The sequence below is a fragment of the Sciurus carolinensis genome, unplaced genomic scaffold, assembly GCF_902686445.1.
Source record: "Sciurus carolinensis unplaced genomic scaffold, mSciCar1.2, whole genome shotgun sequence".
Taxonomy (NCBI): Eukaryota; Metazoa; Chordata; class Mammalia; order Rodentia; family Sciuridae; genus Sciurus; species Sciurus carolinensis.
In genome coordinates, this window is record NW_025920209.1 from 329932 (window position 1) to 353181 (window position 23250).

The 23250-nt window shown below is 34.8% G+C and overlaps 3 pseudogenes; all 3 read left to right on the forward strand.

Annotated features, from left to right (window-relative positions):
* LOC124975038 (olfactory receptor 8K5-like) lies at positions 1-3269 on the forward strand (annotated as a pseudogene).
* An 11248-nt stretch (positions 3270-14517) lies between these two features.
* On the forward strand, positions 14518-15522 carry LOC124975039 (growth arrest-specific protein 7-like; annotated as a pseudogene).
* Positions 15523-22020: 6498 nt separating this feature from the next.
* Positions 22021-22958, forward strand: LOC124975040 (olfactory receptor 8K5-like; annotated as a pseudogene).
* Positions 22959-23250: the final 292 nt, after the last annotated feature.

A 23250-nucleotide genomic window follows, 5' to 3' on the forward strand; every position in this document is an offset into this window, starting at 1 on the left:
ATGGGGTAAGGGATATATTTTTAGCCTCATGTCTGCTGTATACTTTATCTGAATAACGATTTAAAATAAAAAACTTACATTGTAGCTTTAATGTCATCTAAAATTTCATCATGACTTTGGACATGTTCATTTTACTGGTAGAAAGTCAATTTCAAAATATTTTCCATTGTTATGAATATCTTTAAAATGTTTTGATCTCCATGAGAATGTATAGATCATTTATGTTGCTTTTCTCCTTTCCTTGAGTTATCTCTGCATTTCTCTTTGGGGAATGGGTAGAGTGTCCCAGACCATCAGTGGGAAAATCAAGGCATTGTTCTGAATCTCTCACATGATTTAGGCACAGGAGTCTGCAAAGTGTATAATTTGTGGGAGAGGAATAGAATAGAAAGGGAGAATTTAAATGAATAGAGAAGCATTGGGTGACTTCGTATAGGTAAAAAGGATGGAATTGACTCATCAATCATCAATTTTGCTCTTTCCTTTGCCCCCTGCCCTGTATCAGAAAGGCAGAACTGGCACACAGAGAACTTAGATTCCTAGAACTGTCACTCACTGGCACGAAGTACCTCCAGGATCCATAGGCTCCAAACTGTGGGACTGTCTCTTGTCTTCCAGAGTTTTCTACCTGGTAGTCCTTCACACTAACACTGATAATAATTCAGGCTATCATATAATGATAATTCTATCCCAAATGTTTTTTGACTATTTTAAATTCTGAACACTATTCTAATTGAAAATCATGCTTATGAAATACAGTTGTTCATTGAGGAGAGGGTGAGTGTGAAGGTGTCTTAGGCAAAGCAACCTCCCCACCCTCGATCAATGCAGGTCCACTTTGTTGTTCTGACTGCCTGCATAGATTTATAAATGGCAAGGGAGTATGTATCACAGAAATAAAGTGACAGTAAGATGTGATAAAATAAATGCTCAAATAATTCTTGTGCAAATTCATACATATCCAATCATTTCTACCTTGTTGTATTTTAGTGGAAATTATATAAAAAGTACATAAATTTAAATAATCAAAATGTCTGATTATTTGAAATATTGGCATGTTTCAGCAGAATTTGTTCCAGATCTTTATGTCTAGAGCTTATACAATGGAGGGGTATTTTAACAAAGAAAAAACAAAATTATATATGTAAATTGAGACATAAGAATGAATATAAAAGATGAAAAAAAGAATTTTTAAAATTTCAAGTAATTTTATAAATCTTATGAACTTTTAATACAAAATACATTTTATTTATAATATTTCAGACAAACTTCAACCTACAGTGTAGGAGTGTTCTTAGGGCACATAGTTATGCCAGAAGAGAAATTCAATGATAAATTCCATTGATTTTGAACTATATCTAATATGTGTATATTATTATTTATTATGCATAATATGTAATTATTATTATACATTATATATTATATATGCAATAAGCATCAAAATGTATTATCAATTAGGTATTCTTACATGAACCCCACAAATGCTTGTAGATCCATCCACGTGATCCTATATTACTTGAGGGTGATAGAGTGGAAATTGGCATACAAAAGAAGGTGAACTTAACCAATCATGTTCAACATACATTATATTTGCATCTTTTACAAAGATATGGGATTTAGTGAGTGCATTTTTAAGCACTCAGTCATGAACTACGAGTGCAAATAAGGGACTCTAAAACTTCAGATTCATTAACTTCTTTATCTTTGGCTGCCTCTGCGACAGTATCAAAATCCTAGTCAGGTGGCAGTGGTGCACAACTGTAATCTCAGTGACTCAAGCTGGCCGTAGCAGTAGGACTGAAAATATTTGAGGAAGTTTGGGAAACCTGGTGAGACCCTACCTCAAAATAAAATTAAAAAGAAGAGAGCAAAACTGAATTCCACCCCCAATACTAACAATAAATAAATAAATAAATGAATGAATAAATAAATAAATATTCCACAAGAAATCTCTGACAAAAGTAGAAGTGCACAAAAGAAAAACTGAACTGTTTTTGTGTAATTGAAGCAATCTACTATTTCTATATTAATATCTATATGGATTTGTTATCAATGCATATGTTCAAAATAATGCTGGTATTATTTAGGCTTTATATTATATCAGTGTATGTCTTTCATAAAAATCCCTGATAGGTTAAAATTGAAGCAGTAGAATCTTCCATCCTTTATTTTAGTTTCAAAATGAGATGCAGCAGTAATTTGTCAATGAACTATTATGAAGAAAATTTACCACTGATTCACAAATATTATATACGTTTTTCAGCAACATGATATAAAACCTTATGACAACATCCCCACCTTTTTTTTTCCAGAAAACAGAACTGGAATTAATGACAAAACAGAACCTTACCAACGGAATTTATTCTGATGGGAGTCTCAAGGCGGCCTCAGCTGCAACTTCCCCTCTTTGGGGTCTTCCTCATCATCTACACAGTTACAGTGGTGGGCAACATGGGCATGCTCATTCTGACCAAGGTGGGTTCCACCTGCACACATCTATGTATTTTATTTTATTTAATCAGACATCTGACTTTCATTGACCTTGGCAATTCCATTGTCATTTGTCCCAAGATGTTGGTAAATTTTGTTGTGGAACAAAATACCATTTCCTTTTATGCATGTGCCACCCAGATGGCTTGCTTTATTATGTTCATCAACAGTGAACATTCCATTTTGTCTGTCATGGCCTATGACCACTATGTGGCCATCTGCAACCCTCTGCTCTACAATGCCATCATGTCTCAGAGACTCTGCCATGTGCTGATGGGCATTCCATACCTCTACAGCACCTTTCAGGCTCTCTTGTTCCCTATTAAGTATTTCACATCAACCTTCTGTGACCCTAAGGTCATCAGTCATTTCTACTGTGATGTTGTTCCCTTGTTACTTATGCTTTGCTCAGACGCACAGGAAATACAGTTGTTGATCATACTATTTTTGGCATTTAATTTGATCTCCTCCCTCCTGGTAATCCTGGTATCCTATATTCTGATTCTGCTTGCCATATGTCAAATGCATTCTGCAGAAGGCAGGAAAAAAGGCTTTCTCCACCTGTGGGTCTCATCTGACAGGAGTGGTGTTATTCTATGGGTCTCTACTTTTTATGTATGTGCAGCCTAAATCCGCTCACTCCTATGAAACTGATAAACTGGCCTCTGTATTTTACACTTTAGCAATCCCCATGCTTAACCCCTTGATGCATTATGAACAAAGAGGTAAAAAATGCCTTCCACAGGGTCTTTAAAAATCAATACAAGCATTATGTTTAATGTTCATTATGGACTTGTGTCAAAATAAACTGATGAGGAAATATGATTTATAATATTTCTTTAATGTATCAAAGATACATAACATGATTTTTGTAACTATACATGATGAAGTGATTAATATATTCATGGCCATTAAGGTGATCATCATCTCATGTAGTTATAGTATCTCCACTTCAGCTAATTTGAATCATTTTTTTCTTAGCCTACTTGTTTGTCAATTTTGTTTATTTCCTTAAAAATTCAACTCCTAATTCTATTGATTTAATTTAAACACATAAAGAGATTTTTGTGTCCTATCAGATGATCTAATCTGGAATCTGTTCTCTGCACTAGGAAAGAATATGCATTGTGCTTTTCACAGATGGAAAATTCTATATATGTCTGTTAGACCTGTCTGGTCTGAAGTACAGGTTCAGGGAACTCAGAAGTCTCCAACTAAATTCAATACAAGAAGAAATTCAAAAAGACCAATTAAAATCAAACAATCAGACATAGAAGATGAAGAATTCTGAAAGCATCAGGAAAAATAACTGTTAAAAATATACAGGGAGGTCAATAAGTCTATTGTCCCATTTCTCATCAAAAATATGCCAGTCAAGGAGATAATGGAATAATATACTTGAAGTGTTGAAGGGAAAGGGATAGCCAAAAAAATACCTTTTCTGGTAATGCTGCCCTTCATTAATTAGGGAAAACCCATAGCTAATATCATACTCTTGGAAAAGATTTGAAAGCTTTTCCTCTCAGGTCAGAAATAAGAAACCTTAGCCAAAGGAATTATGTGATAAAAAGGAATGTATAGTACCTAAAAAGGAAGGAAAAAAGGGAATGAAGGGAAGGAAGGAGTAAAAGTTTCTCTCTTTGCAGATTCCATGATCTTATAACTAAAAATCTACAAATATTTTTATATACACACACAAAGAAATTATTAGAGCTGATAAACAAATTTATGAAGTTGAAAGTCAAGAATTTCACATATATACTTAAAAATAATGTGATATATATTTCATCAAGCTTGGAGGAAAGGGTTTGAATGTTTTCTCCATAAAGTAATAATAAATGAGAAGACAGATTTGTTGAATCTATTTTAAATATTATGCAATGTGTATGTGTACAAAAACTTCAAATGACACCTCCTTAATATCTCTGTTTTCATGCATCAGGTAAAAATTTTGCCTTAATAAATTCATAAATAAAAATAAAAAATGCTTGTATAAACTATCAATTAATTAATTGAACATGATTTTCTTTAAAAATCCTATATACAATGCATAATAACTATTTATGAGTAAACTCAAGCAAGGAAGTGAAATATATGTTCACTGAAAAATATAAAACATTGATGAAAGAAATTGAAAATGACATGAACAAATGGAAATATATCCTATGTTCATGGACTTGAAGAACTAAATATTGTTAAAACGTCCATTACTTTTTATTTTATAAATGAATGTTATTATGCCAATTAAATAATTAATTAATTATAAATGAGGAAGAAATAAAACTTCCCCATCAAACAATTCTGAGGAAATTCATCACTGCTAGAACTGATATACAGAAAATTATAACGGGAAATATTCAAGCTGAAATGAAATGCTCCAAATCAATAACATGAGAACATATAAATGTGTAAAAATTACCGGTTAAGTCAAACATATAATTAAACTTGGAAAGTTTTTACACAGTAATATTGATGTACAAGTTATATAACCTACATCATTACATTACTCAAAACTGAGGCCTAAGGTTAAAAGAGAAAATTTAAAAATAAGTATAACTACATTAAACTTTGCTGGATGTATAACATGAAAAGATGTTAACTGTGACATCAAAAACATAAAATGAGTGCATTGGAAGATGAGTGAAAATGGAGAACTTTTTATATGTGAGAAAACTTAGGTTGTTGTCAACTAAATAGAGACTAAATAGAGACATGTTTAATGTAAGTCCTATGGTCACCACAAAGCAAAAACTTCTAGTAGACACATAAGGAATCGAGTGATAGAAATCAGAACGCCACTACACAATGCCATCAAACAACAAAGGAAAAGAGCAAGAGAGAAAGAAAGGAACAAAGTTTCCACAAAATAACCAGAAAACAATGAATACAACTGATTATTAAACATTTATCCATTAAAAAGCAAGAGTGATTAAAAGACCAAGAACCTCACTTCGTTTTCAAGGATACACACAGACTGGAAGTGGAGGGAGAGAGAAAAAAATTCCCTGCAAATAAAAAAAATAAATAAATAAAAATAAAAAAAGAGCAGAAGTAGAAATGCTTATGTTATCGGAGTTCTTAGCCAGAGGCATGATTCTGAGGCCTAACTGGAGATCCCAACAGACTAGCTTTGAACTCCTTCCACCTGGAGAGTCCAAAAAGGGACAAATAGTGGTAAGACAGGAAAGGAATTCATTATTCAGTGTGACCACACTGGGAAGTAACAGGACCCCAGTGTCCTAAGCTCTGTCTTCAGGATAGTGACGAGAGCTACCAGGTTATATATGGAATAGTCAGAAACGAGGGGCAAGAACTGTGCATAGTCAGTTTGTCTTGATCAAAAATAATAATTTTCTCAAGTGTGGTTCTTCCAGATCCAACCGGCTCTAAGGAACTAGTTATTGCTTGAGTGGGTTCATCTGGTCTTGAAATGATTACTCCAACTTAGGTGGGCAGCCTCAGTTTCTATCTGAAAAATCATCATCATCATCATCATCATCATCATCATCATCATCTTAGTTCTCTTCTCTGATGTCTTTACTCTTGAAAAGGAATGGGAGACATTAGGTAAATTTGGGCACAGTTTTGACATTCCTTATATTATTAGCATGCCTATGTTAAGAACTGAGTAGAAATTTGACTTGAAGTTTAAGGTAGCTAAGAGAAAATTGAATGCCTAAGTGAGAGTCAGTGTTTTGATCCTTTAAGTCCTTTTCCCACTTATAGAGTTAGGCATTGCTTAAAGATAAAACAATAAGCTGAGAAATGTGTCATTGGGAGATTCCATCATCATGTGAACGTGGCATATTTACACACACCTAGATGGTAAAGCATACTACATACCCAGCCATATACATGACCCATTGATCCTAGGTTACAAAACTCCTGAACAAGTAATGGTACTGCATATTTTAAGGAATTATAACACAAAGGTAAACACTGTACATCTGAACTTAACTAAATGGCTTTGTTTACACCAACTTTTCCACAGAGATGTGAGTAAGGTGTTGTGCAATGACATTATGAAGGGTCTGACTTCACTAAATAAAAAAAGCCTTCACATGTTTATAATCCTATGGGACCACCATATGTGTATATGTGACTGAAATGTTATGCAGTGCTTGGTTTATCTGACAAAACAGATTATAAGCCAAAAATAGTCACAAGCAACAACAAAATGTTATTACATACTGAGGGAGGAATAATATAATCAAGAAGGTATAACTATTTTGAATTCCCATTAAGCATTGGGAACCTAAATATATAAAGCAAATATTAGCAGAATGAAAAGAGAAATGGGAGAGCAATATAATAATAGTATGAAATTAAAATATCTCACGTTCAAGGATGGAGAGATCAGAGAGAATTTTAATGAGCAAATATTAGATTTTTAAATACTCTAATACATATAATTATATTTTGTTTCCAAATCAAAATAGATTATATGCATACACACATAATTTGTACCCTCATATTCAGTTAAATGAAATTTATTTTTACTTAGAATAAATGTGATTCATTCCCAAATATTCCTTTAATTATTTCCTTTACCTCTTTAGCTTTTGTATTATTAATGCTATAGAACTTTACATATCTCCCAATGGGAATACTTATTAAAATCTGCAGCAAAAGACTACTTATTTCTGTAACATTTTTAAAACTGATATATACCCACACTTTCCACATGTGTGTATATATATATATATACATATGTACATAAATGTATATATGTGTATAAATACTCAATCTTTTTTGATTGTATTTTGTAAACCTAAAACAATAGTGTAAACAATTAGATTATTTTGAGGCAGCCTAAATTGGAGATATATATTACCCATTTCCAAACTCCAAGTAAACTTCTAAAACTCATTAAAAAAATTCAGCAAAGTAGAAGAACATATAATTAACACTTGTAATCAATTGCATTCATATACTCCAATGATGAATCAGTTGGTAAAGTGCTTGCCTTACAAGCACAAGGCCGTGAGTTCCATTCCCAGCACCACAAAAACACATACACATACACACACACACACACATACTTAGAAATTAATCTAACAAAAGCAGTGAAGGATATACACAATGAAAACTACAGAACACGAAAGAGAGAAATTGGAGAAGACCTTAGAAGAAGGAAAGACCCAGTGTTCTTGGGTAGGCAGAATCAATATTATCAAAATGGTCATACTATCAAAAGTACTATTCAAATTCAATGCAATTCCCACCAAAATTCCAATGACATTCTTCATAGAAATAAAAAATGCAGTCATGAAATTCATTTGGAAAAATAAGAGAACCAGAATAACTAAAACAACCCTCAGAAAGAAATATGAAAAAGGAGGCAACACAATACCAGATTTTAAATTATACTGCAGAGCTATAGTAACAAAACAGCATGGTATTGGCACCAAAATAGGCAAAAAGATCAATGGAACAGAATATAAGACACACATAACTCACATAAATACAGCCAACTCATACTAGATAAGGCATCAAAAACACACACTGGAGGAAACCTCTTCAACAAATCTTTGACTTTAAATCTTTAAGTTTAATGTATATACCATTTAAAGTAACTATGGAGAATGAAACACTCTGATATATAGAAACTTGCAATGTCTTACAATTTTTATTTTTATTCATTCTTTCCTCCTTTACAGATCCTTTAGAATAGGGCCTGAATGATAATTTTTTCATTCCTACAGTGAAAATCCACTGGATATTAAATAATGGATGAGGGAATTGTAAACCAAACAAGACAAAGAGATCAGACAGGACTGGATGGCATTAGAGTTCCAAAAGCCAGAGTTTAGAGTCAGTACTTGTTCCATATTCGATCATGCAGTAGAGACATTAGACTTAAAATCTACTTTAGCCTGTTACATATCTGCCTTGAAAACAAATCTCAAAAGGACCCAATTGATTAGTTTTAAATATATAACATTCTTTCAAAGGAGAAAAAAGTGCAGTACTCATTAATTTAAATATTCAGCATCCAACCAATCACACATCCTAAACATAAGAAAAAGCAAAAACTTATGACTCTAACTAACAAACATTTAAAATAGAACCCAAGACTACTCCAAGCATAATAAATAGAATCAAACCACCCCCAAATCAAAACACAATAAAATATCGGAAATCAATGATAAAGAGAAATTCTAAAACAGTCAGATAAAAAAGATAATTGCAAGCAGATAAATAAAAGATTTACCACCGATTTCCTGGAAGAAATAATACAAGTCATAATATATTGCCTTACATTCACCTATTACTATGTATCCTGAGAAATATACTCAGTAAATGGATGTTTTAATACAGAATATTGCATAATCTTTTTTCTAGGAAATTTTTCTTTCATGTATTTCTGTATCGTTGTGTTAGACTGTTTTCCATTACTATAATGAGACACCTGAAATAATCAACCTATAAAGATAAGACATATATTTGAGTTCATATGTTTAGAGATCCCAGTTCAAGATGAGACAGTCCCATTGATTGGGTCCCCATTGTTTGGCTCCCTGATGGTGGAGCTGGATGGTAATGGCAGGAGAACATGACAGAGCAAATTGCTCACCACTTCACCCTGTGGCCTGGAAGCAAAGAGCAAGAGGAAGCATAAAGAAGGATTTTCACTCCCATCAAAGTCATGCCCACAGTAACCTAAGGTCCTCCCACCAGGCCCCACCTCCGAATGATTCCACTACTTCCCAATATCACCAAGCTGGAGACGTAAGCCTTTAACACAGACCTTGGGAAGCATTCAATACAAAAACGATAGTGAATATATCCGTACACACGTATGTGACTGTGTGTGTGTCCACATGCCACACAGCTTACCTGAGACAATGATCCAAATTCAAACCTCAACATGCTAAATAATATCTTGAAGTCCTATCTTAAATCATCCCTGATAGAGCAAAACAATTGCTTTTACATCAACTATTATAAACATACAAACAATTTTGGAAAACACTAGTGAATGTTCTATTATTTTACCCCTATGAGTATTTGCCTATTCTGAGATAGGTCATTGGATCAAACTTGCCTAGGTAGAAAATCTTTTGTGGGGAAAAGGAAACCTTCAAAGCTTTGATGATTCGTACCAGTATGACAAATTTGAAATTAGAAAAGGCAAATGTGTGGCATATTCTTCCTATAAAATACTTTTGGTATTAAAGGACCAGAGAGCTAAACAAGATGTCTAAGTGAAGGGTGATATGTGTTCCAGTTACACAAATATGTTTCAAAAGAAAAACATTCAGTAAGATTAACTGCATACACAATGAAAGGAATGAAAATATAAGGCATTAAGAATAGCTAGCGATGTGCAGTGGCACACGCCTGTAATCCCACCCATTTGGGAGACCAGGCCAGAGCATCCCAGGTTAAAGGCTAGCATCAGCATTTAACAAGGCCCTAAGCAACTTGGAGAGACCCTATCCCCTGTATCAAAATAAAAATAAAAAGGTCTCAGGATGTGTCTCAGTGGTTAAACTGGGTTTATTCTTCGTGCAAAAAAATAAAATAAAATAAAAATAACAAAATAGCTGAAACCATTGGAAAGAAGTTGGAAGGAAAATAACAACTCCAAAGTATCAAGACATAATAGAGTATTTAATATATTGTAATATTAGTACAGAAGTCAAAAATAAAGTAATGGAAAAGCAGAGATAGCACTGAATCAGAGTAATATTCTATAAATCAGTTTACTTACATTAAATACATTATCAGTATTATTTATTATTAGCATTACAATAGTGAATATGGCTATTCTGTATGGAAGGACAATTTACAGAATTTTACTTATATCACAGAAATGAAAATCACAATCACTTAATATCAACATATTTCCATGTGCAATAATGTAATCTGCAATAAAGTAGCTGCTTTTGCATGTACATTTTGCAATAGATTTTGTATATTCTTTAGTAGAAAGAAAAATTGCTTTAGATTTTAAAACTAAGGCTTCCTGCATACTGATTGTGCCTGCATTGCCAAACATGAACAAGAAATTGTAAACTTCTCTAATTCTTTGAAAAAAATTCACTAGTTTTAAGTACCTGAGTTTTTCTATGATATCAGTAGCTAACTGAGGCTCTAAAACACAGACAACAATAGAAAATATGGTTTATTTTAATTTTCAAAATTAAATGTAACATTATTTGTAGCAATTTTAATTATATGTGGTCTTAATTCAATGAGAATTTGTGAAGTTTTCCAATCAGATAACCCATCATTACAGAACTGGAATGTGTAGGCAGACATTAAAGATAGACATTAAATCCATTAAATGATTTGAATTTTTTTAAAAAATGATAAATATTTATGACCATTATATTTCTCAATTCAGTTTCTGTGAAAGTTCAGTTATTCAAAACTTTTTATTCAATGTCTTCTATTGTATAATAATAAATAAGCCCACAGTAGAATACATTATTTTATTTGAATTTTTAATTAAATGGAAATGAAAATTGGTGGTTTAAAATTTTCACATTCAATTTCAGCCTATGTGTTTTAATGACTTCCCCTAGACTATTAGTTTATTTACCAAAATACAAGTCCCTTCAACATATGTTAAACCTTGACATTCAAATTGGTCCTATTTGTCTACCATAGCTGATCTGTCCAGTATAATAACCACCTGTGAATATTAAACAGAAACTTAAATTAACTAAAATTACACATAACCTAATTTCCCACGATTGATAACCCCTGTTCAAGTTATCAGTAAGCATATGTAACTAGTGACCAGTGTTTCCTGCAGAACGAGTTATAATACATTTTCACCATTGTAGAAAGCCTTGTAAATTAGATAACCTCATCCTTTACCAATTAAATAACATTTTCTCAAGGAAGGTTTATATAAGTAGTTTTCATTTCCAAGCAGAATTAAGTATATGGAGTTTCCCATTAGAAATTTGAAATTAAATTTTATTTCTTATTCTGGTTATGGTTATCCTTAACAAAATTGAAGGTTATATTGGAAACAATTAAATGAGGTGATGTACAATTTAATTTAATTACTTGCAATTTTCTTAATAAACCTACGATTCTATCACATAAAAACTTCTGACTAGCATATCAAATACAACATAATTCAAATAGAGAAATTACTTTTACAAAATAAACTTACCTGAAGAAAAATATTTTAAATGTTCACACTTAAAGGCTTCATGCTTTCTCCATGATTTCTTACTCTTTACTAAAAATTTGTGTCAATTAATAATGATATGTCCTCAAAGTTATCAAATATTGTTAAAGTATCTAATGGAAGATAATTCCAGGTACATAATTAAGAGTAAATTTAAGCAATTAATAATAAACACAAGAAACAACAAATAAGTAAAACCTTAAGATATTTTTTCTAAAGAAGAAGGAATTAGATGTCTCCCTCTGTCAATCTCTGTCTCTCTGTCTCTCTGTCTCTCTTTCTCTCTCTGTCTCTCTTTGTGTCTCTGACTCTCTCCATATATATTTTCAATCTCTAATGGGCCTTATCATAGATTGAGCATCATATGATGTAGCAGATGAAAGTTCGGGAAACATTCTCTTTCTCAAGGGATTTTGGAATTCCCCATGAGTTATATCTATCCCTACAGTGTATAATTAACTAAAAGGCTTAAAGACTTTAAACAAAAATGAAGCAAAATGGAGGGTTCTCAAATTTAGTAAATATAGAAACAGTTATGGAAAATAATTGAATCAGTTAGACTTAACCCTAAGGGATAATGACTGACTATGACCAGATTAAGTACAAGCTATGTTTTATGAAGGTGAAAAAGATAGGGAACCTGAACCTACTATTAATAAGGGCTTTTAGAAGCGAGACACAAAATTAAACACACACACACTTGAGTACATGAGCAAATTTATGATTTATGGGTTACCCATTGCCCAACTGAGATGCCAGTCTACTTGTTTAGCTTAGCATGCTCAGTGTTGAAGATTTGCATCCATCAAACTAATAGTTACATGTGGATAGTATACAGTAGATACCATATTGCACATTAGAAATTAAGGGGGTATCAAAATGATTGAACATTCATTTAACAACTAGAATTAACACATTCACAAAAAAACTTGTATTAAAATATCTAGAAATGTGAATTGAATAAAAAGGAAATATGAATGAAACTTAATATTGAAAATATGAGGAAAAGGAGTAACAACCACAAGGAAAATGAGGAGAAGGCTAAACATTAGACCAATAGTGGAAATCAACCTGCAGTTCTGAGGGCTGGGATCAACGCTGTAATTGGAATCATGAATTTAACAACTCTGCTGCCAAAAAAAAATGGAAAAGTGAGAGAAAATATTTGTAATATGTGTTTTGAGACATTTGATGATTGTCAGCACAGTGCTACTCCATGTTAGAAAAGGAACACGTTTAAAAGATCCTGATGATGGATGGTGGTGGCACACAACACAACAGTCGTGTTGACATGAAAATAAAAAATCAGATACACGCTTGTGGAAGTGCCCAGAGTATATGGAACTGAACGCTTCAGTGGAGTGACCTAGGCTAGGAAGTTTATTAAGAAATGAACATAGGACCTGCTTAAGACTTTGTATGATGCCAAACTGTACTTATTAATATGAGACTCTACAAGTCCAAAGTAACATCAACTTCAGGGAAAGAATAATTACCAAGAACCTGTATGATGGGAACTACCAAACTCTAGTGAAGAGACTCAATGATGACTAAGTGCATTCAATGAGAACAGTAGAATTGAAAAGAAATGGCCTCAGAGGAGACAGTAAACTAAGCCCCAATCTTGTAGATCTCAACACTAAACCTCAACAGGGTTACTTTTATTGCATGTAAATAATCTCTTTGCTAAACAAGAACAAAAATTATGAGTCTTAATAGCCAAAGGTTTATAATGCCCAGCATCTGAATAAATATTTATTTGTATGAGGAAAAAGTAGGAAAATATTATCCATAACTGTAAGAAAAATCAATTACCAGAAAAAAGTCATCATTTTAGAGATGCTGAATTTAGAGTAAAACATTTTGAAACACCTATAGAATCATTGCTAGAGCTTCAGTATAACCATAGACATTAAACAGAGACAAAAATTATAAGAAAGAAACAAAAACTATTAGAGCAGAAGGTGATATTGGCAATAAACATTTCATTGTTCATCTGTTAAGAGTGGATTTGTCATTGCAGGGAAAAATAGTGAATTCAAGCACAAGAAAATAGAAACCATCCACACTTTAAGAACAAAGAGAAAAAAGGAATCTTTTAAGAATTTCAAAATTTTACAGATATATGTAAAATACATTTCAGAAAAAAAAAATTAGAATTAACTCAGACTTCAATAAAACACTGTAACCCAGAATATGAAACCACATATTTAGGGGAAATAGTGCAGGGATGAAAACAGGAAAGGAAGTTCCCTCCCTGGGGCCTATTGTTCATAGGCAATCCGGGAGTCATCTTGCCACTGCAGCATCTTGGAACCTATTGAAACTGAAACTCAGATCTGTGCTGTTAATATTGACTCCCCGCCTTTAAAGGCAGGTACTGGAAACCTTCAGGGACACTATAAATCTACAGAGTAGAAACTGTACTGCCTTAGATCTACATAGCTAGGTGGGAAGACACACAAACAACATGAAAACACAAGGTAATAAAGCACTCCAAACAAACCAACATGCTCCAGTAATAGAATCCATTGACGACACAGTAGAAGAAATGTCTGAGAAGTGGTTCAGAATTTACTTTGTAAAATTGCTCCACAACTTAAAGGAGGGTATAAGGAGTGAAATCAGGTGTGTATTTCAGGAGGTGAAAGATCACTTCAATAAAGAGATAGAAATCCTGAAATCTAGAAGAAAACCTTGAAATGAAGGAATCAATAAACCAAACTGAAAATTCAATGGAAAGTATCACCAACAGACAAGACCACTTGGAAGACTGAACCTCAGGCAATGAAGACAAAATATAAAATCTTGAAAATAAAGTTGACCACACAGAGAAAATGATAAATTGTGTGCCATTCCTTCACCCAGACACAATGCCTGAACAGCAACTGCTAAAGCCAACTGAGTGGAGCTACTGTGACTACTTCTGGGCTGATAAGAAGGACCCCCAAAGCAATGGCACCATGACTGGGTTCGAACTGATGATGCAAAATCAACTTAAAGGCAAACAGATGCAGAAAGAAATGTCCAAATTCATCTGAGAGAGCATAAAGATTGAAGAAGAACGTGCTAAGAACTTGGCTAAGCTCTCTCAGAACTCCGTTGGGTGTACAGGAGGAAGGCTCCCTGTGAGAAGCATGGGCCTACATGAAGAAAACCCTGGCAGATGAAGCAGAAGTTCATCTCAAGTTCACAGTGAGATAGAAAAGTCCCTAATGAACTTCTGTGAGAACTTCAAGAAAGACATGAAAAAGTGTGACCACCATATCACTGACCTCCACAAGCAACTCACCAGTCGCTATGGAGAAGGCCCAGAAAACCCTCAAAGAGTGGCAGAGAGACCTACAGATGAAGACCCAGCAGTTGGAGATCAAGCTGAGCAAAAAGATGGAGGAGAACATCAAGAAGCAAGGAGGAAGTCCACACAGGCTGGCAATGACTTCATGCCCTGTGTGGACCTATACAATGGGGCCCAGTCCACATGGTTTGAAGAGATGGTGACCACCAGTTTGGAGTTGAAGTGGCTGGAAGTAGAGAGGGTGGAGATGATCTGGCAACATCTGTGCTGATACACACAATTGCGGCATGAGAGGGACATGTGCAATCAAAGCACAGTGGAGCCTGTGGACCAACTGCTTTGAAAAGTGGACCTAGCCACAGACAGAGAGCTGTGGGTCAGAGAGCACAAAACAGGAAACATCCTATGGCCATGGAGATCTAGACACACCTGTGTGGCCCTGGGGGAGTCCGTCTCAGGAGAGGGGTTGGGAGTCCCATGGAGAGGAGGTGGTGACTTCCATTGGGTGAAGCTGCACTCCCATCCACTGTCCTGTCCACAGAGGAGAGAGAGGAGAAAGCTGTTGATTCCAGAAGGGTGATCTGGATGACCCAACTGGGAGATCCAAAATATGGATCTGCCAAGAAGACAGACCTGCAACCCTGCCCTTATCCCCAAGACTGAAGTCCCCCAGACCCCATGCCTTGTTGTTCCTCTGAGAATAAACTGAGGCTGGAACATTGTGGTCCCTGTTGAGTTCCACAGGGGTAGCTTTCACACACTTGTGTCCTTGGATGCCTCAAGATCCATCCTCCAGCTGGTCCCTTTACCTCTGGGACTTTAGAAGATCAGGGAAGGGCTATGTCTGCCTCCAAGTCAATACCAGAATCAGAATCATGGAAAGAAGGTGACATTAGCTCAGTCTGCACCTAGAATCCTTTAAAGTCCTCTCTGTTTTTCTCATTATATACTGGGAGCCAAATTTGACTTTTCTTGGCCACTTTTCATCCCCATGAGTCTTGGGAAGACCTGTTTTCTGTCTTCCCAGACCAACCCTGCTAAAGGAGGTCAGGATGGAATTACCTCATTTAGCAAATTTGCCCCAAGGCAAATTAGCCCCAAATCAGAGCATTGAATCATGGTTCCTATCAAACCAGGTATCATCTCTGATGTCTGTGGAAATCCCAATCCACGCATTTTTCAGCTGCTTTCTCAAGGCAGTCTCCACCTCTACCCTGCCACTCCTGCCCAGTCTTACTAGAGGGAGCTTTCCAAAGCTCTCAGTCAGCAAGACCTCCTTCAGCTGTGTGCATGTTTAGAAGCTTTGAGAGATGGAGATGAACCAGCTCACCTCAGAAACCAGATGGGGGTCTGTCTACCATGGTGTCCTGTCCAAAACTGGACTATGCTGACCACCACTCTCCCGGGTTGCCCACCATGGGTATAAGGGGGCTGGGTCAGTCCCATATGAGAGACAGGTTAAGGCAAGTTTTTGTCATTCCCCATATGGCTCCATCTGCTTATGCATGATGGAGTTTGGAATGCTGTCCTCGTATGGTCACTACAGACACTATCCAGGTGTGTCCTGCCACCTGGGTCTCTAGCTCCTCTGAACTTTTCAGAGCCATGTGCCAAGCCCTCCCTTGGTGCCAGCACCCCCTGTCCCTCTGTCCACCTTCCCTGGAGAAGTTTGGGCCAAGTGTGACTCGGGAAACATTTCAACACTGCCACTGGGTTCAGCCCATCACTTCCTTTACTAAGCAAATGTGATCTCCAACATCTCAACCTAGAGAATCAGTCTGAGGGGACTGGGATAAAAAATTGGCAGAGTGAGCAAGGAACAGATTCTAGTCAGAAATTCACACTGTGAGAGTCCATCTTTCTTCATCTTTCCCATTGATGACTTTGGACTTGACCCTTAATAGGGGCAGAATTCTACCAGCACAATTAACTGATATTTCCCTCAGTTTTACATGCTAATAATGGATGACATTAATCTTGACTCTCTTGCCATCTCTTCCATTGAATCAGAATTGCTTTCTCATAGTTTATATTAGAAAGATGTCCAATATACTAAAGCAAACCAGAAAAAGAAAGAAAATGCAAAGCAATATATTTAAAAGAGTAGAAATGACCCAAAGTATAATTTTTATCATTCAAATAAAAAATTTAAAAATGAAAAGAAAGATATGACTCCCTGATGATACTGGTTACTATCAAATAATTGATAATAAGCCAAAACATTGCAGAGATAAGGAACAATTTTTGAGGAAAAAATAAGAAATTACTGAAGAGAAATAATAATCAGGCAGATTCTGAAATGCATTTCCCACTAAAGGAATGAGTAATTTTCTCAGTTTTACTACTTGTACTTTGAGGGGACATCTAGTCTAGACAACTTGAGAGCAATCTCATATAAAATTCAGTCTTTCTGAATTAATGAATGAGAAGCAGAATTTGTAACAACCACACCACAAGGAAAATTTGGAAGAATCCATAAAATATACCAACAGACAAAGAGAAATACATATTCCATGTTCAAACCCTAATTTGTTGACGAGAAAACATGTAGGTGTGGGTAAAACCCTGCAGCCCAGAGAAGGCTAAATATGAAGGAATATTTATATAGACACTTACAGGTGAGAATTTGCATTCTGAGTAAAATCATACTAATTTTATCCTAAAGTTAAATAAATAAATGAACCGAAAACAAAAACAAACAAAAAACTTTTTAGAGTAATACATCAAAATTCAGACTTCTCAACAAAAAGGCTCACGTATCCAAGATAGAATCCCTAATTTCTTAACACGCAAATGTACAGGACAATTAAATCAAGGCTTTATGTGAGAGCAGAGCCTGGTTCTTATTTCTCCAGAATCCTATTCTTGGGAGTGTTCTGTGACTCTAGACCTTGGCATATGGCTTCATTTTCTTCCTGGTTTCTCCTACCTGCCCCATTCCAAGCATCCAGATCCATTTTCTATATGAAGAAGTCTTGGATGGGAGGCTGTTTTCTGCTGACACCAGTGATACAACATCTCTGCTATGTAGCACTGAAGGATACTGGAAAAGAGAACTAAATATGAACAGCAAAATGGCTTCTAGAATAAAATTCAAAGACTTAGATTGATCTAGAAAACTTATAAATATTCCAAAGATCAATAAAAATAACAGCCTTATTTAAAAATAGGTTAAAGTTTAGAAATTTTAGAAGTACAGACAAATGAATGACGAACAAGTATGTGGAAAAGTGTTCACTTATCACTGTTTCTATGTATACAAATTTTTAATACAGAAATCATAAAGAAAAATGTCATTGTTACAAAGTAATTAGAGCTGGTGTCCACTAACAGAGGATTTTACTCTTGTTATGGTTATACTGAGCATTATTCAACAATGTTTGGATATACAGTGTATTACATATGTATATAATACAGATCATTGCACTGCAATTGATTTAATGAGGTATGGTATTACAATGATTGCCCAACTTAATATGATCAGCTGCTAATTGAACTGTTGACTCATCATGAGTGAATTCAGTGCCATGATATCATGTAGGCCTCCATGGAACTGGATAGATCTGTTTTGCTAGCTTGTTCCTTTGTTTGAGTTTTCCCATACTTTTTCCCACTGGGAAAAATGTAGGGATTCCTAGTTAATTATCAGACATTTAAAGCATATTTTTAAATCTCTCAGAAGATTTGGGCATAATGATCTGCAAGAATTACATGCTACTTCCTCAGGGAGCATCCCAGAGAGGGAGGAAAAACATAAATTCTTCCAACCCAGAGAAAAGGGATGCATAAACTGAGATGATTTTTGATTCTTCCGCAAGGTCAGTGGATAAGAAATGTCTTTGATCTTGATTACATGGGCAATGGTAATTTCTCATAGACCATAGACACTCTTGGAAAGTGACAAATGATTGCTCAAATAAACCACAAAACATTATGATCTTTGTTAACTAGGTTTCCCTGGAGTACTCTGGTGTTTTAGAACACTAAGTCCTATGAATCAAACAGGTGTCCTAGACCTATTTGATTTGTACTAGTATTTGGAAATTGGAAGCACAAAGTAAGTTAGAAATATTTGAAAAACTGATCACTAATCTCAATTATTAAAATCTATTAATAGATTAAATTAGATCTATCTACTAATTAGATCCATGAAAAGGATTTGCAGGTAAAGTATGGGATGCCCAGTTGCATTTGGATTTCACATAAACAACAAATTGTAACATATAACCTACACAATATTCTTTTTTTGGGACATTACTAGAGATTGAACTCAGGGGCACTTGACCACTGAGCCACATTCCCAGTCCTATTTTGTATTTTATTTAGAGACATGGTCTCACTGAGTTGCTTAGTGCCTCACTTTTGCTGAGACTGGCTTTGAACTCTTGTTTCTCCTGCCTCAGTCTCCAGAGCCACTGGGATTACAGGCCTGTGCCACCTTGCCCAGCCTACATAATCTTTGATGAGGGAAAAATATTGTTTTAGGATAAATATAACTGATGAAATATTTGAAAAGCAATAGTTCAAGTATTCTCCAGGAAATACTTTACAAATTTCAATGAGTCTTATAAAGTTGTATGCATAGAATTGTAGATTTTTAGTTGTTTATATTTTCCTAATGGATTGCTTACCACTGATCACTTGGAGAAAAATCATTACACATGGAAAATACTCTAACAATTTCAAGAGTTAAAGAGTTGTGCAGGAACCACCAAACCTCACATAATTCCTGATGTTACCATGTCCCAAAGTGAAAATATCACTTATTTTCTTGACAAAAGAATGAGCAGAGTAAGATTCTAGACATTTTCAGAGTGGGAGATAATAGCAGATATGTATAGGCAAGAGAATAATTCTTAGTAAAATACTGAAGACTTGAGGGTGGCAGAATTGATAACAGGAGTTCTTAAACCTTTCTCCATCCACTGCATCCCACCTTCAATCTTAATACTCTGACAAGTCTTGCAAGACATTGATTTTTAAATAAAATTGTCTAGGTGTACATTCATATTAGTGGACAAGGACTAGACCAGAAACAACAGTGGAACTCCATGGAGACAACAGCAGACAACTTCATCCTGGAAGAAGGAGTGGACTCAGTTCAGCAATCTCCAGTATCACCCTCCTCTCCAGTTCTCAGTCCTTGAATAAGAAAGGCGAATAGGCACCCAAAGTGAGCAATTCCTAGAACTGCTACAACCACTGCACTGTGGCTCTAGACTGTAGCTGCCTGCACCAGGCTGTGGTTTGGGGCATTGTGGTGAACTCCTAGTAGTTAATACCTGATAGCTGAAAAGGTTAAAGCTGGCATTTCACAACATAATAACTTCTTTCCTGCATTTTATGACTGATTTATTTTTAAGGCAGTCATTCCTCCAATTAAAAATTATGCTAGTCAGGTATGGTGACACAGGCCTGTACTCCAAGCCACTCAGGAGCCTGGGGTAGGAGGATTCCAAGTTTGAGCCAGGCTCGGCAATTCAGCAAGGCCCTAAGCAATTTAGCAAAACCCTGTCTCAAAATTAAAAAAAAAGACAAGAAAATCTGGGAAGGTGGCTCAGAGGTTAAGCAACCCTGAGTTCAAACCCTGGTATGTATAAATAAATAAATAAATAAAAATGAATAAATGCTTATAGCATTTCAGTATTTCAGAGTTTCACTGAGGAAAAAGTAATCATGTCAGCAATCCAAGAGAACTAGGCTAAATTATCTGCATTATTTTAATCAGAGTAGTTCTACTATGTTTTACTGACTTTTCACGTCAATTTATTAAATGAATGTGGGGTATTATTCTCTGAAATATTTGAAAACCACAGTGGTACACTTTATACAATCTTCATTAGGAAATTCCAGGAAATTTGACATTTAGTAATAACTGTTGAAATAAATGCTCAAGTAGTATAGTGCTTTATGAAATCTACAATGATCACACTATGGTATTAAAGGAAATATGGTATATAGAACTGAAAGCTCAAAGTCCTTGAATAATATAAATCATATATTACTATATTTCTACAATGTTATATTAAAGGAAATAAAGTGTATATTGAATTAAATACTCCAAATCCTAAAATAATATATACCACATATCTTTGCAGGAAGAGATTCAGATCATTTGTTTTTATAAGTTTACACTAATTTGAGGCTTTCCTTTTCAACAATGAAAAAAATCATGTGTGCAATTTAAGAAATGATTGTGATTATTTATACAAAGTAGAAAAATAATTTTAAAATATCAATTATAAATGAACTAATGGTCAAAAAGATCATGAGATATATCAAAACAATTTTATTACTTAAAATCCTGGTACTTTTCAGACACTGGATAGTAGGCATGTCCTTTGAAGTCACTACTACATCACAATGGAAATAATTATTCAATGGTAAATGTTATTGACTTTGAACAATATGACTAAAGTCAGTAACCCTCAAATGCAATGCAATTAACGCAATTTCCTTTAGCTGGACCCCACAAATGCTCTGCCATATTAATTGAAGCGCCATGAAGAAGACATTAGAATTTAGAGAAAGTAGGCTGGACTTGTCATGGATTTCTCTGTTACATTCACATTTACAAAGAAATAACATTTTGGGAGTGCATTGATAAGTGTTCTCCAGAACATTTGAATTGCATATGAGGAACCCTAATACTAATACCATGCAGTTTATGTTGTATCTTCCTCTTTCGTAAGAATATAAAAATTCCAAAGAACACTCACACAAAAAATGAATGTTTAATAAAGAAAAACTGTAAAAGTCATTTTCTAGATAAAATAAAATTGAATCTTTCTTCATCAAAACCTATATGGTCTTGTTTCAATGAATATGTTCCAAACATTGAAGAATCTGTTGATTGTTTATACAGTATAAAAATATGTGTTCTCAAAGGAATTAGAAGGTTCTACTGTTAATTCTTTTTTAAGTGTCAGATATATAAACTATTTTTCTCTTCCATGTTATGATTAAAATTTTCTTACATCCTATAAATATTATTATTATTTTAGAGGACATTAAAAGAAAGTGGACAAAGCTCTCTCTTTCCTCCCAGGAAAGAGAAGTAGAGAGAAAACAGGACTTAATGGGCCAACAGAACCAAACCCTGCTGACTGAGTTCATTCTGACTGGAGTCTCAAGGTGGCCTGAGCTGAAGCTTCCCCTCTTTGGGGTCTTCGTCATCATCTACATGGTCACAGTGGTGGACAACCTGGGCATGATCATTCTGACCAAGCTGGACTCCCACCTGCACACGCCTATGTATTTTTTTATCAGACATCTGGCTTTCATTGACCTTGGCTATTCCACTGTCATTTGTCCCAAGATGCTGGTAAATTTTGTTGTGGATCAAAATACCATTTCTTATAATGCATGTGCTACACAGTTGGCATTCTTCCTTGTGTTCATTATCAGTGAGTTTTTCATCTTGTCCGCTATGGCCTATGACCACTATGTGGCCATCTGCAACCCTCTGCTCTACAATGTCATCATGTCTCAGAGACTCTGTCGTGTGCTGGTGGGCCATTCCATACCTCTACAGCACCTTTCAGGCTCTCTTGTTCACTATTGAGATATTTACATTGAACTTCTGTGGCTCTAATGTCATCAGTCATTTCTACTGTGACGATGTTCCTTTCGTTACCTATGCTCTGCTCAGATGCACAGGAAATACAATTGTTGATCATACTATTTTCAGCATTTAACTTGATCTCCTCCCTCCTAGTTGTCTTAGCATCCTATATTATGATTCTGCTTGCTATATGTAGAATGCATTCTGCAGAAAGCAGGAAAAAGGCTTTCTCCACATGTGGGTCTCATCTGACAGTGGTGGTGGTGTTCTATGGGTCTCTCTTTTTTATGTACTTGCAACCTAAGTCCACTCACTCCTTTGAGACTGACAAAATAGCCTCTGTGTTTTACACTTTAGTGATCCCCATGCTTAATCCCTTGATCTACAGCTTAAGGAACAAAGAGGTAAAAAATGCCTTCCACAGGGTCTTTAAGAATCAATGCAAGCATTGAGTTTAATATTCATTATGGAAGCATGTTAAACTAAACTGAGAAAGAAAATGTTTTTTAAAATTGTTTCTATATTTTATGCATTTAAGATCTACAACAAGATTTTGATATATTTATCCATAACGAAGTGATCATCTCATATAGCTGAAATAGCTCCACTTCTGATTTTATTTGACTTTTTTTGTTAGTCTAGCTAAGGATGTGACAATTTTGTTTACTTTCTTAAAAATTCATCTCTGAATTTTATTGATTTAACTTAAACTTTTAAAAATATTTTGTGTCCTATGATATCATC